The sequence below is a fragment of the Aptenodytes forsteri genome, unplaced genomic scaffold (assembly GCF_000699145.1).
Source record: "Aptenodytes forsteri isolate BGI_AS27 unplaced genomic scaffold, ASM69914v1 Scaffold414, whole genome shotgun sequence".
NCBI classification, from domain to species: domain Eukaryota; kingdom Metazoa; phylum Chordata; class Aves; order Sphenisciformes; family Spheniscidae; genus Aptenodytes; species Aptenodytes forsteri.
This window is the reverse complement of record NW_008794579.1, coordinates 642073-649483: the sequence shown is the minus strand read 5'-3', so window position 1 is coordinate 649483 and position 7411 is coordinate 642073. Positions and strand designations below refer to the sequence as shown.

The 7411-nt window shown below is 42.5% G+C and overlaps 1 protein-coding gene across 1 annotated transcript in view; it reads left to right on the top strand.

Moving 5' to 3' along the window:
* The window catches only part of LOC103893362 (protein eyes shut homolog), a 949231-nt gene that overhangs the window by 327640 nt on the left and 614180 nt on the right, over window positions 1-7411 (top strand).

Here is a 7411-nt window from a genome sequence, read left to right as displayed (position 1 = left end):
GTTGTCTCTGCCGCTCCTTCCTCCTCAGGGGGAGGACTCCTCACACTCTTCCCCTGCTCCAGTGTCAGGTCCCTCCCACAGGAGACAGTTCTCCACGAACTTCTCCAACATGAGTCCTTCCCACAGGCTGCAGTTCTTCACAAACTGCTCCAGCGTGGGTCCCTTCCATGAGGTGTGGTTCTTCAGGAACAGACTGCTCCAGTGTGGGTCCCCTATGGGGTCACAAGTCCTGCCAGCAAACCTGCTCCAGTGTGGGCTCCTCTCTCCACGGGTCCACAGGTCCTACCAGGAGCCTGCTCCAGCGCAGGCTTCCCACAGGGTCAAGCATCCTTCGGGTACATCCACCTGCTCCAGCGTGGGGTCCTCCACGGGCTGCAGATGGATATCTGCTCCACCATTAACCTCCATGGGCTGCAGGGGGACAGCCTGCCTCACCATGGTTCTTCACCACGGGCTGCAGGGGAATCTATGCTCCGGTGCCTGGAGCACCTCCTCCCCCTCCTTCTTCACTGACCTTGGTTTCTGCAGAGTTGTTTCTCTCACATATTCTCACTCCTCTCTCCACTGCTGTTTGTTGCCGCAGTTTTTTCCTCCCCACACTTCTTAAATACGTTATCGCTGATGTGCTACCACCGTTACTGATTGGCTTGGCCTTGGCCAGCAGCAGGTCCGTCTTGGAGCTGGCTGGCATTGGCTCCATGGGACATGGGGGAAGCTTCTAGCAGCTTCTCACAGAAGCCACCCCTGTAGCCCCCTCGCTACCAAAACCTTGTCATGCAAACCCAATACAGTTGCTTGCAGTGATGAGAAGCTATTAATATATGAAGTCATCAATAATATTAGATCAACTGTTCTGTCTTCATATGGTATACATAATTTTTATTAAATATACAGTATCTTACAGATATATGAACTTATATGCTTCAGTGTGGCTTTTTCTCTATAGAGCTAGATTGGTGCTACAGGCCAGCTTCTACACATTGGAATGTAATATCTTTTAATATAACCAGCTAATTTAAATATGTGATACTTGTATAGTATGACTAATTGTTGATTTTTTTTCCCCTGCTTGCTTTATAGTGGGTCAGCTAGTCATCATCTGATTGGAAAGTAGCAAGTAAAACATGAAATTATAGTACCTTTTCAGTTGCGCTTTTTTCATATTCTTAGGTCACTTACATTGCATTAAACCTTGTTCCATCATGTCAAGTTAGCAATATAATGGTAAAAGGAACAACTTTATATTTGGACAGAAATATTTGCTTATAATGGATAGGAAAAAGAAGTGGTTAAAATTATTGTCCCTATAAGTATTATATATGTTTTTATGCAAGAGATTTAAAAATGTTTACAAGCTATTTCAAGTCTAACATATAAATAGCTTGAAAGTTATTGAAGTGTGAAACATAGAAATAGCACTCACAGCCAGCACTCCCCCCCCACCCACCCCTGCCACTTAATCATAGTGTATGTGCATCAAAATAACTTGAATATATACATAAATACATATGGTTGTTAGTCTATATAGAAGTGTGTGTATTACACATGTACATACGTATACATAGGCATACAACTTCTTTTAAGACCTGAGAGTCTCCCAATGGACTTTCAGGATGCAGAATATCTAAGTTTTGTGGGGTTTATTATTATTATTAGTTACTATGGCTAATTTGTCAAGACTGGATTCTTATATGTTGATGTAATAGGTTATTTTTACTTTTTAAATTGCAAAGCCTGTGACTATATTTCATTACTCTTTCCATTGTGGACAAACCAAGTGTCACATCTCATTTTATCAAGGAGTATTTTGCTTTGTGCAATCACAAACAAAACAATGAGTATGAAAACATCTGCCTGCTTTACAGGACTGAAAAAGTGAGATCATATGCATGAAGTTATTAAAATGTTGTAAGAAGTACACATATGAATTCTCAGACTATATACATTTTCCATTAGTATTTTTGAACACTTGTTAGATACAGTCTTTGTGAAGAATTAACACATCTACAAACTACAGGATTAAAATTAATGATTTAGATGGTATTTAGTCTAGGAAGTTAGGAGGTTATGCATATATGTACTGGATTGTGAAAGAAGAAGACAGCAAGGAGGTTTATAAATAAAAGAAGACAAATGATATATAATAATTACGTATCATAAGGACTATGAGCACAGAAAACAGAACAGCTAACACAGACGTACCAGTTGTCATAGCAGTTTCTAGGCTTCTGCAATGAACTGCAGGAAATATCTTCTGGGATCTTCTTTTTTGAGCAACATCTTCTGGCAGGCTGCTATACTGGGTAAGGAAAAGCTTCTGGAGGGCTTTGCTAGTGGGGTTTCCTTTTTAGGGAGTGCCTATACACACCGTCTTCACCTGACTGCTAATCAGGGAGTGTCGAGCAACTACTCAGCTGAAGCTTGGGGAGCAGATACAAATCTGTTAGATAGAAGCACAGTTCCTGGAGAGCAGAAAATAGAGGCCTGTCAGTTGTTGTGAGATGGTCCTTGAAACTATGCTCAAGACTAAGATCTATGCAATGATGGTGGTAATGTGCTACAGGACAGTCTCCAGCATCAGATGAAGAAAATACTCTAGGCAAAACAGAAACCTTGATGCAGGCAGTACTCCTGAAGCACAATGTTGCCATGCAGACTTTGGACTGCAGACAATACTTCTTTCTGGGGTGGGGGTGATGGTGGCCTCACCTGTGAAAGAGGTGAGCAGACTGTACACCATCACAGAGAATGAATGCAGGAGTTCAATAAGGTCTTTCCACATACCCTGTAGTGGCAAAAGCCTGAGCTATATGATGCAAGGAAGGATGGAGATCTATAGATTATACTTAAAGGAGTAGTAGATGGAGACTCCCAAGATGGGGGATGCTGGAAACTTATGACTCTAGCAACAAAAGGAATATTCCTTCTTTGCCTGCACACCTGCAATTACTGAACAGGTACAGTGCACTGAGAATAGATGAGGACAAAGCATTTCTATCAGAGGAGGCACCGAGGCCAGTGGAACCTGAAACAACTGCCTGCACCAAGCACAAGTGGTGGGTAATAGAAGAGATTTCCTTCTGCATGGGATGGAGGAACCCATCCGCCTACCTGTGCTCGTTTCTTGGAAGGTCTGCTACTTGTTGGAGGCTTGGATCTCAGATCCTTTGGAGAGACTGCTGATGTTCATCTTACCCTCAGACTGCTACCTCTGGTTGCCCACCCAAAGGGGAACTAACAGTACTACCAAGGGAGACCTGGAACAAATCGAAGAGTGACTACAGACCACTGTAGTGAAGAAGGGCCTGGGGGGCCATGTGGTGTTTTCCTCAGTCTTTTCAGTGAAAGTCAAAGGCTTAGGTAGGTTTGGGCACGTCATGCAGGTGAATGCTTGGGTGTCTGGCTGGTATTGCAGACAGATCTTTAGCTTTTAGTACCCTCTCTGAAGAACAGTAAGTACTGGTGAGAGATGTGGCCCAGCTGATAAAGTAGAATAAGAGCATTTTTGGCAACAGGCTTCCTACCCTAATGAGAGGGCTTTAAACTAGATACATGAGAGGAGGATTGCCTTAACAGGAAGAGAAATGAAGGCACATGGAGCAATGAGAAAGTGTCTAGGGGACAGAATAGTGGGGGAGGCTCTCACACTTGGGAAAGCAGCATGACTGAAGGGGTCCCTCTTCAGTACATATGCAGAAATGCATGCAGCATGTGATGCAAACATGAGGAATTAGAAGTGTGTGTGCAGTGGCACAGCAGCAGTCTCACGGGGTTTAGAGAGACACAGTGGGCTAGCCAACACAAACAGAGTGCTGCAGTGGAAGGATACTGGGTCTTTAGGAAAGACAAACTGAGAAGGTCAGAAGGATGGGTTTCACGCTATGCAAAAGAGAGCCTCAGATATACTGACCTTTGCTTTGGAATGAATGATGGCCCAGTCAAGAGCTTATGGGTAAGGATTAGTGGGCAAACCCACACAGTGGTGGGCATCTGCCACAGACCACCTGGTCAAGAAAAGGAAGTAAATTAAGCCTTCTTTAAACAGCTTGAAGAAGTCTCACCATCACAGGCCCTCATACTCATGTGCAACTTCAATGACCACAGTATTTGCTGGTGGTTTAATAGAGCTGGGCACAAGCAACCCAGGAGACATCTGTAGTGTTGAGAAAAAAATTTTGATACAGGTGATCAACCAGATGACAGGGGAGATGTTCTGCTGGACTTGTTGCTCACAAACAAGGAAAAACTGGTGAGGGATGTAAAGCAGCCTTGGCCCCAGTGACTGAGTTGAAAATCTTGTGAGAAGAGACAAGCAGCAGAATCACAGCCCTGAATTTAAGGAGAGCTCATTTTGTTTGAGGAATCTGCTTGACTGGATTCCCACCCTTGGAAGGCAAAGGAGCCGAGGACAACCTTCTCAAACACAGTAATGGTCCATTCCAATGTGCAGAAAGCTGAGCAGGTGTGGCAGAAGGATGAAGAAAACACGGCCTCATTGATGAACGATATGCATGTAGTGACAAACGGTATGGAAAAGAGAGAGGTTATTAATGGCTTCCCTGCTTCTGTTTACTGATAAGCTCACCCTCAGGTGACTCCCAGATTGCTCTGCCTAGAGGCAGAATCTGTGGGAGTAAAGCATTGGGCATGGCAGAGGAAAATAATTAGGAAGGACTTAAGCAAATTAGGCATACATAAGTATGTGGGACCTGATGAGATGCATCCACAGGTGCTGAGGGAGCTGCCTGGCATCATTGTGAGACTGCTGTCTATTATCTTTGAATAGTTATACTGATTAGGGGAGGTTTCAGATGACTGGAGGAAGGCAAAAGCAACCCCATCTTAAAGAGGAGGATTCAGATAACTACAGGCAAGTCACTCTAACCTCAATCCCTAGGAAGATTATAGAATAAATGCTTCTGGAAGCTGTGTGCAAGAACATGAAGGACAGGAAGGTGACTGGAAACAGTCACCATGGATTTACCAAGGGTGAATCATGCCTAACTAATCTGGTAGCCTTCTATCATGAAATAGCCAGGTCTGTAGATAAGTTGAGAGCAGTAGATGCAATTGACTTTAGCAAGGCTTTTGACGTGACCTCCCTGAGTAATGCTGTTGTCAAAATGAGGTATACAGACTGGAAAAGTAAACAGTTAAGATGGGTTCAAAATTGGCTGGACCACCATGTTTAAAGGATTTGTGGTAAATGGCACAAAGCCTAGTTGGCAATTGGTAACCAGTGGCATTCATCATTATTTGATAGTGGAATCAAATTTGTCTAGTGTTTTTATTAGTGACCTGGACAATGGGTTACATTCTCAGGAAATTCACAGGTGATATAAAACTGGGGCGAATGGTTGATATGCTGAAGGCTAGGATTTCTATTCAGAGGGACTTTGACAGGCTGGAAAAACAGGCCAACAGGAATCTCAGAGAGTTCATCAAACAGAAATGCAAGTCCCACAGCTTTGGAAGAATAATCCCATGCACCAGTAGAGCCTGGTGGCCGACTGTCTGGAAAGCAGCTTTGCAAAAAACGACCTGGGGGTCCTGGTGTTCAACAAGTAGAACATGAGCCAGCCATGCGTCCTTGTAGCAAAGAAGTATCCTGGGCTCCATTAGGAAGAGTGTAGCTAGCAAGTCTGGAGATGATTATTTTTCTACTTGTGACTTGTGAAACTGCATCTGAAGGACTGTGCCTAAGTTTTGCATTCTCCACTAAAAGAAGGACATTGCCATACCGGGGCAAGTCCAGCAAAGGGCTATGAAGATGGCCAGGGGCCTGGAGAACCTGATGTACAAAGAGAGCATGAGGTAACTGGACCTGTTCAGCCTGAAGAAAAGGCTAAGAGAAGATTTTATTGGGGTTTACAACCACCTCATGGGAGGATACAGGGAAGACAGAGCAAGGCTCTTCTCAGAGGTGAAAATTGTGGCACGGCAAGAGGCAATGGACACAAGTTGGAATGGAGGAGAATTCTGATTAGATATTGGGGGGGGAGGAACCCTATGAAGGTGGTTAACAATTGGAACAAGTTGTCTGGAAACTTGTAGAATCCCCGTCCTTGGAGACATATTCAGATCTTGACAGGACAGTTCCCCGAACTACCTGATCTAGCTGGTCTTGCTCTCGGTAAGGATTACACTAGACGGCCTCGAGAAGTCATTTCCAACATAAATTATCTGGTGATTCTATTATTAAATAAGGAATCTTTGCCTAATTTTATGTATACTTTACAAATGTAATACTTTAAGTTGACCTTGAATAGAACTACCTGTGCTTACATGCACAGTTTTTAAGACTGCAAGCATTTCAGCCATACCTAAAAGTTTTCCATAATCTTCATTAGGGTGTCATCTTTTATCAATCAACTTTGTAGCTGAAAAAAAAAAAAAGTGTTTGTTTATATGCAATGCTTTTCCAAAGCCAGAATTTGTATGAATATTTAAAAACTTCTCAAATATCTTTTTTTTTCCCCAGTGTTAATTTAGCCTTCCACTAGGAAATGGCTTCATATCTATACTGAATTTTAACAAGGGAAAAACCAAAATGAAGTACAAGCACTATACTGGTGTAGTAAAAACTTTATTATAACAGTAGTCTGTCATCTGGAAACCTTGCCTTGAAATGGTAAAGTAGAGAAGCGCAGTTTGAGGAAGAAATGAGGAGTCACTCTTTAGAGTTTATAACTTCTCCCCAGGTAATCTGATGTTTAAGGAAATATTAATCTAGAAGATGTTGGATTTGTAGAATGTATTCAGAAAGGTAACAAAAGTGATCAATGGAATAGAGCAACTGCCTTTTGAAAAAGCAAGGACCTTTAAGTTTGTGGAAGAAAAGCATGAGGGAAAGAGAGGAAGCTTAGAAAGAAAATCATGAAAGCAGGGGCTAAACTGAAAGCAGAACAGTTGTTCACCAAAGCCTGTTCACAAGAAGCAAGAAGGCACTTGAAGAACCTAGTAGGATTTTGGACTAAAACACATAAAAGAACTTTTAACAGACAACATTACATTTCTTAATTTGTTACCACAGAATGTGATGTAGCTAGAGAAATCATTTAGAAGGTTTGGTAAGGGATTAGACAAATTCACAACCAAAAAGGCTGTAAATGGATACTAAAGGATCCTCTAACTTCTTTAATACACCTGAATGCTTGGAGGTTTCAAAGGGAACAGACTGCTGGAAGTGGCTAAGCTAATATGCTCTCCCTAAATAGCCTCTTTTTTTCTGCTTTCAGGCAGTTCTAGGCTAGATGTACCATTGCACTGACCACACAGGGTGTTTCTTAGGTTCTTACAGGACGTTCTCATGTTTTTGTCTTTTACAAAACCTTACATCTACTACACAGAATCATAGAATCATAGAATCATTGAGGTTGAAAAAGACCTCTAAGATCATCCAACCATCACA